Source organism: Choloepus didactylus, chromosome 19 (assembly GCF_015220235.1).
Source record: "Choloepus didactylus isolate mChoDid1 chromosome 19, mChoDid1.pri, whole genome shotgun sequence".
Lineage (NCBI taxonomy): Eukaryota > Metazoa > Chordata > Mammalia > Pilosa > Megalonychidae > Choloepus > Choloepus didactylus.
In genome coordinates this window covers 26560018-26570835 of record NC_051325.1, presented here as the reverse complement: position 1 = coordinate 26570835, position 10818 = coordinate 26560018, and the positions used below count along the sequence as shown (strand labels likewise).

The 10818-nt window shown below is 37.0% G+C and overlaps 1 pseudogene; it reads right to left on the bottom strand.

Moving 5' to 3' along the window:
- Positions 1–912: 912 nt before the first annotated feature.
- LOC119515241 lies at positions 913–1519 on the bottom strand (annotated as a pseudogene).
- Positions 1520–10818: the final 9299 nt, after the last annotated feature.

The window sequence follows — 10818 nt, the reverse complement described above, 5'->3', positions numbered from 1 at the left end:
ATTTAGAGCAAACTGATGTACAGAAATACTCTGTGTGAATAGCAATGGCACTTGTTATTCTACTCTCACTTTCTGATAAGCCCCCCTGACAGTCAAGGGTAGCTTCTTCTGTAGCTTCTCCCTTTTGATAGAAATTTACCACAAACTTTTCTTTATAGCAAAATATTTAAAAATCCCTCTCCCTGTTCTTCACATGTCAATTGGAAAAGTACAGAATCGAAAACTATCCCCTCCCCCTGCCCCATCCAGCTGTGGTCAAAACACTGAATATTGAAGAATATCTGGGTTATTTTCAGTTCTTGAGTTATATACTTAGGTATTTACAGAGAAAATTGAACTTCAAGTTCTGTTGCTCCCAATTCCTATAAGAAATTTCAAAATCTTTAATCTATATATATATATACACACACATATATGTATATGTATGTGTGTACATATATAGGTATACCTTCTGCCGGTTCTGTTCCCTAGAGAACAGACTAATACACTCCCCAAAATGGGTAATGGAAGAGAGGATTTGATTAGGACAGCTGAGAAAGGGGGCCATTCTATGACTGTGCGAAGCAGGCTTTCTCAACCAGCAATGATACTTACCTGTTCATCAAAAACCTTTAAATGAGATTCCAGTCCCAAATATAGAATATATTTCAAAGAGACTGCTGAGATATATGAACAGAACAGAATGCACATGAAGGCACAGAGTAAAGAATCCCAAGAAATTCTTAGTGCCATTTTCATTTAATAAGCTAGTAGGATAGCAGCCTAATGATCTTGGCTGTGATACACTAGGAGCTTTCTGTGGATAGCTGCAGGGAAGCATGATTGGCAGCCAGTATCCTCTGGCTCACTGTGCTAAGCGAGTGAAGACTTCCAGCACCAACTTCCTGGAGATGTTTACTGCTAGGGAGAATACTAGAGGTATTTGGTGAAGACTTCTTCAGGGAAAAGATTTTTGGCTTCCTCTTCAGAGTTGGTTGGAAGAATCATCACACTGTGTCCATCCTTCCAGTCACCTGGGGTAGCAACCTTCTTCTGTGCCCTCAGCAGGAGAGAAATAACCATTTTGAGAATCTCATCAAAGGTCTTTCCAGTGGGAGCTAGAGAGAAGATAGAGAGCTTCAGTTTCTTATCAGGACCAAAAATAAACACCAGAGAGCCACCAGGAAAATGCTTTTTTTGTCCTTCTCCGCTGAGTCCATCTTGCTCAACAATATGGCAAGATCTTGATTCTGATCACTGATGTTGGGAAATGGTAATGTTTCCATGGGCGTCTCACCATTGTATGCATCGATATCTTGCTCCAGGCCACATGGTCCTCAACACTGTCTATTGAAAGGGCAATCATCTTCTTAACATCCCTCTTGGCAAATTCCGGTGCCAGCTTTGCAGCTCGGCCCAGCTCCATAGTGCACACTGGGTAAAGTCCTTGAGAGTGGGAGGAGAAAATGCCCCTAGAGCCTCCCAGATAGTAGTGGAAACTGAGTCAGCTGATGGTGGTATTGGCCTCGAAGTCATGCATGGCAACTCCGGTGAGGAGGGCAAGGAGATACAGCAGCAGAGCCCCTGGTCAGCTCGCTCTGCAGGACTGGTAATTTTTGATTGGATGCCTGACATGGCAAATTTTACCTTTTTGAGGGCTGAATGTTATTATATTCCTATAAATATTCTTGAGTTTTATTCTAGAACAGAGATAAATTATTGGAGATAGTTTGACCCTTTAGTCTTGCTTTTCTGATTGGTTAGATGGGAAAATAGCATGTTTATAATCAGGTTAATTATTCCCACCTACTAAGGCAAGACCTTCTGGGTATTGTATCCAGTGCTCTGTGAATTTTAAGAGTTTCCATTCTTGCAATTTGTGTTTCTGTCACTATTCCCAACCTGGTGTGAGTGCCAGGCAATGTTAATTTTAATCCTTTTAGGTGATTCTTTCCCTGGTCTCGGGTAATTTCTTTATATGCATGCACTCATCAGTGCTCTGCAATATATGAGAGGAAGGCCCTCTGCAAATCTCCTGAGTTCTCTCTCTGTTTGGCTCTCTTTTCTCCACCACTCTGTCAAGAGAATGCTAGACCACTTGTTCTCTCCACACTCAGCTCTCTCTCCTTGACTCAGAGTCTACCAGTCTCTGCCTGTATTTCCCTCTCTTGGTGGCATGACCTGGAGACAAAAGCTGATGTCACTACAGAGCTCATTTCTTCTCTTCTACATCTCTCAGGGATGACCCTTCTTGGGTGTCTATAGTCCAATGTCTAAAAAACCATTGTTCATATATTTTGTCCAGTTGTTGTACTGTTTAAGATGGAAAGATAAACCTATTGCCTATTATTCCACCTCTTTCCAGAATCAGAAGGCCTCTCTAATTTCTTATTGTAATTTAACAAATGAGCAAATGGAAATGCAAAGAGTAATCTGCTCTAGTTGAAACAACCAGTTGATGATTAAGTCAGTGATGAAAATCCAGCTTTTCAGATTCTGGAGCACTCACTCTTAGCCACTAATGTCCACAATTTACATAAATCACATTTCAGTCCTTGGCGCCTAGTGAGCATCCAACAAATATTACTTATTTTTAAAATTATTGATATAATAGAAAGTTATTAAAATGGATTAAAATATTTTAGATGACTTAAAAGTTATTAAAGAAATTAAAGTGTTGTGTTCAAATAACTGAGGTTGAGCAAGAAGAAATCAATGAAAATGGTTCTAAATTCTAACAGAGTGGATTTAGATTAAGCATTAAGAGGCAGTTCTTATTTTGGAATATTTAGGAACTCTTTGCTTGGGTTACCAAAAAGTTGTGAATCGGATATGCATGCAAGTATCCAGAATGGTGTTCTCCAGTGAGGTCTGCCTTGATGACCACTGACGTGAGACTTGTCAAGGTTGCTTCATGGAAAATGGGCTAAAATTTCTAATTAGCTCACTTTCTGGAGATGATGTGAATGGGAGGCCCAGATGACTGTGAAAATTGGATCAGAGTGAAGAGGAAAAAAGAAGGTAGACCTTGCCAATAGTTCATTTTCACATTTGTTTTATTATAATAAAAGGGGCATCTTTATAATTTTGTTTCTGGTGTATTTGCTGGACAAGTCACCATGCATAATATTTTATGCCCATTCCCAAAGGCTGTTAACCCTAGAAGTGATGTTCTACCATCCCTTCCATCCTTGTGGTTCTGTCTAATTAATTCTAACCATTTCTCATAGATTGTAGTAGCCAGCAAGCAATGCTTTCCATTTAGCAAATTAGAAAGGGATGTTTGTTGTGAATCTTGAAGTGGGAAAAATACTGAAATAATTTCCCTTCTTCCTTCCTATCTGCCTCTATTCAGCTAGAGATTAGAATTACTTTATGTATTACCCTTGCCATACGGCCTGGTACAGAGTAGGTGTCTAATCACTGGCACATGATGTTTCTATGAATGAACACTTCAGGGAGTATATTATTAAGGGAGAAAATAAAGTGGAATTAGAAAAGAATGAATGGTGCAGGAGGGTGAAGCATGGCACTCTGAATAATTTTTGCATCCAGTCAGAAATGCTAAGACGGAGAGAAGATGCAGACAAAACAACAAAGAACACAAGCAATCAATTTTTATTTCAGGTCAAGGTCAAGTTAGCAACTTGTCTAAAGGCCCTGAGAGTGACCAGGTCCTTACTCAGTGAGCATGGCTAACCACCATCTCAACTGACCTTTGAGGCAACCTCTATTTTCAAGAGGTTTTTGAGGGTACGGAATCCAGAAGTGAAATGCAAAACAGGTTTCAACAGGATCTGGGGGAAGGAGGTGAGGAGGGTTATATTTTAATGGTAGATATTTCAGAACAAATAGGCAGGCTTGAGGATGAATACATCCCCCACTCTAATCTTGTGATTCCATGAATGCATTTTAATAAATTGATATATTCTTATAATTCTAGTGGTTATATTCTAATTTGCATCATTGCAACAGGACCTAGTGGAATATTCACATACTTTAATATCAGATAATTTTATAGGGTGACTATAAACTTGCTATTATTCTTTCCCATTATTAAAAATAAACTATCTTCAAATATCTCATCACCACCTCCCATGAAATTATTTAGCTGAGATTTGCTCTTTTATTTTGCTATTTATTAGTAGTTTATTTTAAAGTTCATTGTGCAGAGTTGATTTTCACTCACATCTATAGTTCCCTCATGTTTCTTTCCTCACTTCATCAGACGATAGAAATATGAACATTGCAGGCAATGGGATGTTATCTGCAACTCCCAGAAGACATGGTTCCTTAATTCCAAGTGTTTCATCACAGGCCACAGCATTGTACATTTAGGGAAGAATTAAATGTCCACTTCTGCAAGGTATTTCTGTGGTTGCAAAAATTATTCTAGAGAAATTAAAATTTTCCTCCTCCTCCTTATCATTTAATAGCATGCTTTGAAGTGTTCACAGCCTCAGGGAGATATAAACTCTGTCCAATTGGGCTACTGTTAAGAGAGAGCTCCACTGACCCTTTTCATCAAACCCATATCAACCCTTTTTCTAGACCCATTTTAAGAAATCATATATGTATTTGGCTCAGAATTGAGAAATAAATGGCATCCAAGGCTGAATGACTTAGCAAACAACTGATGCGTGGAAATTGCATAGCCATCTACTCTCTTGAATCGTCTCACAAAATTGGTTTAATGAACCAATTAACTTTTCCAATTGTCATTTTTCAAATTCAACATCCAGTTGCTGAATGTCAAAGAGAGCACCCAAAATCATTCAGGGGTCAACAAGGAAATGTCGTGACCAGAGTTTTAATGGTCTCACGTTCTCTTTTTTAAGGTAATTTTAATACTCCTAAAATGTGCCTCCCTCCATTTCAAAATATTTGATCTGTGGGTTGTGCCTCTCCTTCGCTCTGAAAACAGGGGAAAAACATGAAACTCTTAGAAAGCTGAGAGCTCCAAAAAAACTTCTTTATCCTTATCTAGCTGGGAAGAACCACTGTTTAAGAACATGGCACTTAGGGTTAAGAGATCCTGGATTTGAATCGCAGCTCTCCAAAGCTGCGGGTGTTGTGCAGACTACATAGTCTCTGGTTCCTTTCATGAGAAATGGGAGTAAATTCAGCTGTTTTTAAAAGACCAGTAATGAAGGCACATGTAAGGTGCCTGACAATGAATATCAATTTATTCCTATTTTCATGATAAAACACAGTACTGTGAGATTGAATCTTGTTAACTGCCTGTGGTAAAGGAATCAGAGAGGTGTCGATACTTACCTTCTGGGATTAATGACTTGCAGTGATGATTGGGCCAATTTATTATTTTAAGGAATCTTGTCTTCTCTCAGCAGATTTTTCCAAGGAACTTTCACAATTTATTTTAGTATTTCTCAACCCATCACAGTCCCAAAGGCAACTAACTGCCATTGGACATACAGAAAACTGGAGGGAAAATGTGATGGGTTATCCAGACCCGAGAAGATTCCATGTCTCTGCTAGTTTACCTAGTGGTACACCTGATGCAACTTTACTTTTAGTTTCTGTAGGCCCTAAAATCATACTTTATCCTCCAGATCTGTGATAGCCAAACATTTTGATCCCCAAATGCTTATCCATAAAAATAATTTTATATCATTGCATCTTTAAAATATATGTATTTATGAATTTTATATACATATATATACACACACACACACACATATATGCACTTCTGTGCTAATGCAGTTGGCAGATTTAAAAAGATAAATAAAAATAAAAACAAATAGTGGTTCTGCCCTCCCCGCTACGTGGAACCTGACTCCAAGGGATGTAAATCTCCCTGGCAACGCAGAATATGACTCCCGGGAATGAATCTGGACCTGGCATCATGGGATTGAGAACATCTTCTTGACCAAAAGGGGGATGCAAAATGAAACGAAAGAAAGCTTCAGTGGCTGAGAGATTTCAAATGGAGTTGAGAGGTCACTCTGGTGGACATTCTTACACACTATGTGGATAACACTTTTTAGGTTTTAATATATTGGAATAGCTAGAAGAAAATACCTGAAACTACCAAACTCCAATCCAGTAGCCTTGACTCTTGAAGACAATTGTATAACAATGTAGCTTACGAGGGTGACAGTGTGATTGTGAAAACCCTGAGGATCGCACTCCCTTTATCCAGTGTATGGATGGATGAGTAGAAAAATGTGGAGAAAACCTAAATGAAATATAGGGTGGGATTGGGGGGGTGATTTGGGTGTTTTTTTTTATTTTTATTTTTTATTCTGATTCTGATTCTTTCTAGTGTAAGGAAAATGTTCAAAAATAGATTGTGGTGATGAATGCACAACCATAGGATGGTACTGTGAACTGTTGATTGCATAACATGGATGATTGTATGGTATGTGAATATATCGCAAGGAAACTGAATTTAAAAAAAATAAATAGCAGTTCTAATATTTTCTTATATGTTCCCGTAGACCACCATGTATACCCCTTGGTGTGCATTCTGCTTGATACTGAATGTTTTTCCTGTTGAGATCTGTGTGATGGTGGGGGACAAATTAGGAAGAACAGTTGATACTAGACACTGGAACTGTTTTGTGAATCTGTAAGTTGTCCATGTTTGTATTGAGCGTATTCTCCTGATCTCATATTATGGGCAGCTGAGTCAGGTTCCTTTATCTGCCAACAGGGACTGGAGGAAATAGGGCTCTTGGCTCAGTACCAGCTCACCTAGCTTTATGCTTTTGTAACCAAACATTACATTGTGTCCTGTGAGATTTACAGAATTGACTTGAATCCTCACCCTGAGTCCTGGGCAAATTTTCTTGCCCTCCCTAACATTTCTGCAAATTCATGTCTCAAATACACGTCTATGAGAATCTCACTTCAAATATGACAGTATAGGTAGGTGGAAAGTAAAAAGATGGAAAAAAGATATTTCACTATTAATCAAAGTAAAGCAGGAGCGGCTATAATAATATCACATATAGTTTTATTACAGAGCAAAGAAAATTAACAGACAGAGGGATGTTACATAATGATGTAAGGGTCTTCCACCAAGAAGGCATTGCAATCCTAAATGTATATGTACCAAAAAAAGAGCTAAAGCAAAAACTGATAAAACTGAAGAAAAAAAAAGAAAAAAAACACAGATCCACAATTATAATTGGAGAGTTCAATGCCCTCTTTCAACAATTTATGGTACAACTACACAGAAAATCAGCAAGTATATTTAAGAACTCAATAATACTCCAATCAACAGGATCTAATAAAACTTTAAGGAACACTCCACCCTACAATAGCAGAATATACATTCTTTCCAAGGGAAACATATAGAATGGAACATATACCAATATAGACCGTATCTTGGGCCATAAAACAAACCTAAACAAATTTAAAAGAATTGAAATCATGCAGAGTGTGTTCTCTGACTAAAATGGAACCAAATTAGAAACCAATAGCCAAAAGATAACAGGAAAATCTCCAAACACTTGGAAAATGAACAACGTACTTCTAAACAATCTGTGGGTAAAGGTGAAAGTCTTCAGGAAAATAAAAATGCATTGAATTGAATAAAAATGAAAATACAATAAATCCAAATTTCTGGGACACACCTAAAGCCATGTGGAGAGGGAATATGCACAAATCCCCACTGATCTATGTATGCATATATTCCTATTGATTGCATACATTAGAAAAGGGAAAAGGTCTCAAATCAATAATCTAAGCTTCCACTGTATAAACCTAGGAAAAGAGGATCAAAATGAACCCAAAACAAGCCGAAGGAAGAAAAAATAATAAGAACAGATATCAGAAAAATTGAAAAAGAAAAAAAAATAGAGAAAATAAATGATCTTTGAAAAGATCCATAAACTCAACAAACTTCTACTAAGACTGACAAAGAAAAAGAGAGAAAACATGAATTATCATTATAAAGAATGGAACAGGGGAGATCATTACATATTCTGTAGATAACAAAGGATAATAAGGGAATATTATGAACAACTCTAGAAATGTAAATGTGACACCTCACATGAAATTGATCAATTCCTTTAAAAATACCAACTACCACAACTCAGCCATATTAATAAGCTGAAGAGGAAAAAGTACATGATTATGTTCATCAATGAAGAAAAAGCATTCAACAAAATACAACACCTGTATATGATTTTAACGCTTCAGAAAAATAATAGAGGACTTCTTCAATTTAATTAAGTTTTATCTACAAAATGCCTATTGAGAACATTATACTTAATGAAGAAAGGCTGAATGCTTTCCCTCTAAGATAGACAAAGGATAAGTTATAACTGGTTTCACCACTCTTTATCAACATAGTGCTGAAAGTTCTATCCTATGCATTAAAGCAAGAAAAGGAAATAGATGTTACACAGTTCATAAAAGAAGAAAGAAAATTCTCCCTGTTTGCAGATGAATGATTGTCTATGTAGAGAATCCCAAAGAATCTATAAAGCACTCCTAGAACTAATAAACGAGGCCAGGAAGTTCACAGGGTACAAGAAAACATACAAAAACCAATTGTATTTATACGCTAATAATGAACAAGTAGACGCTAAAATTTAACATGCAATACCATTTACAGTCACTCATAAAAATGAAATACGTGGGTGGAAAGCTAACAAAACATGCTGAAAATTCTCAGTGTTTCTGAAAGAAACCAAAGAAGATACAAATCAATGGAGAGACACAGCATTCTGTGAACTGGAAGATTCAGCATAGTGAAGGTATAAGTTTCCTCAACTTGGTATACAGGTTTAACACAACTCCTATCAAAATCCAAACAAGATTTTTTTGTAGATATAGGCAAGATTATTCTAAAATTTATATGGAAAGGCCAAGGAATTAGAATTGCTAAAACAATTTTGAAAAAGAAGAAAAAGGAAGGAAACGGTTTGCCTAATTTCAAGACTTGTTGAAAAGGCTGTCTTACCTCTGTTGAATTGCTTTTGCACCTTTGTCAAAAATCAGTTGGTCATATTTGTGAGGATCTATTTCTGGGTTCTCCATTGATCTATGTGCCTGTCCCTCCACTAATACCAGACACTGGTAGAAAAAAGTCTCAGAAATCATAGCAACAAATTTCCCATTGCCAAGTTAAAATATGTCTTTCACCCTTGCCAGCTCTTTTGACTTCATGTTCAACTACTCTTACCCTCACTCATTCCACTCCAGCCATAATTCATCTTTGCTCTTCCTCCCCTATGCAGACCTCCTGCCTTAGGGCTTCCACACAAGCTGCTCCCTTTGCCTGGAATACCTTTTCCTCAGATACCCTCTTGGCCCATTCTATATGTTGTCTCCTTCAAGTCTTTGTTTGTATCTTGACTTCACAATGAGGATGACCCTGATAGTCCCATATGATTCCAAAAACTGCCCCTCCTTTAGTATTCCCAATGTCTGTTTCCATGCTGCCTTATTTATTGCCTAACATACTCTGATTTTCACTCATTTATTATGTTTGTATTTATTGTCTTTCTCATGCACTTGGAAGGTGAGTTCTGCAAGGACAGAATTCTTGGTCTATTTTGTTCACTGATGAAACCCAAGCAACTGGGACAGAACCAGGCACATAGTAGGCATTTAATTAATCTTTGTTGAATGAATTAATAAATTTATGTTTTGGAAAAATAAATGATCTTTTTTCCAGTTCCTCTATTAACCATTTTATTTGGCAATTATAGTTTGAATTTACATGAACTCTGGTATTTTCTTGAATTGCTCCTTGACCATACCTTCTGTTTCATGTTTTACAGTTGCAAAATCTTCTCATATTGCTCTGACAATACTAATTAGAATATTTCTAAGTTCCTTTTCCATCCTGGATTTTCTTAAGAGTAAAAGTGAATCCTAATTTACAATGCTTTCAGCCATTTTTGTTTTAAGATATATGGCAACATCAGGACTCTTGATTGTCAATGCCAGAAATGTAAATTAAATTAGATTAAGCAAAGAAAGGATTTTTTTTCTCATGTAATTGGAAAGTCCATGTTGTTTGTCTGCCTTAATTTATGGCTGAATCACCTATCTCATTCTCCGTGTATTAGATAGGCTCTTTCCTCATGGTGAGCAAGATGGTTACGAGCAGCCTAAGATACCCATTCTGCCAGCTCACCAGGACCATGGTACATGGGAGTCTTTGCTGATAGTTCTGGCAGAAAAGTTTCAGTGAAAATTCTGGTTGGCCTCGTTTGGGTCACATGACTAATCTTAAGCCAAGCACAGTAGCCAACCTGGGTCTCATGTTCCCAAGGTGGAAAGAGGTAACAGATGAGAAATGTCATCTATATATCTTAAGCTCCCCAAAAAAGACTTATCGCTGTAAGAAGAAGTAAGGCAAAAATTATGCATCAGACCTGATCTCCACACATGTAGAGGAAAACAAATGATTCTTGTATTTTTATGAGATAGCTTCAGCTACCACGTAGATGAAAATAAAGAAGATAATTTATTGTTAGGGATAGCCATCTGAGTGCAACCAGTAAACCGTTTTATTAATTTATTTTTGGACTGGTTGAAGCAGTACCTTTGACCATCTGTCTGGTGAGGGCATTTATTTATGACCTCAGTGGACAAATCAGGATTCCATAGACTTGACTTAATTTTTATAATATAAATACCACTTGCTGAATGAGATTAAATTCATATGATTATATGTTTTTAAGATCTTTCTTCTCAATTCTTTAAACTCTTGCTAGGCAAAATATTTTCTAGAGAGCAGCAATACATAAGTTGCTGATAATACTAAAATGGAACACTATAATTAATTCATTTTAAAAGGGACAGGAATTAAGCAAGTAACATAATAATGTGACAGTAATACAATGACCATGACTA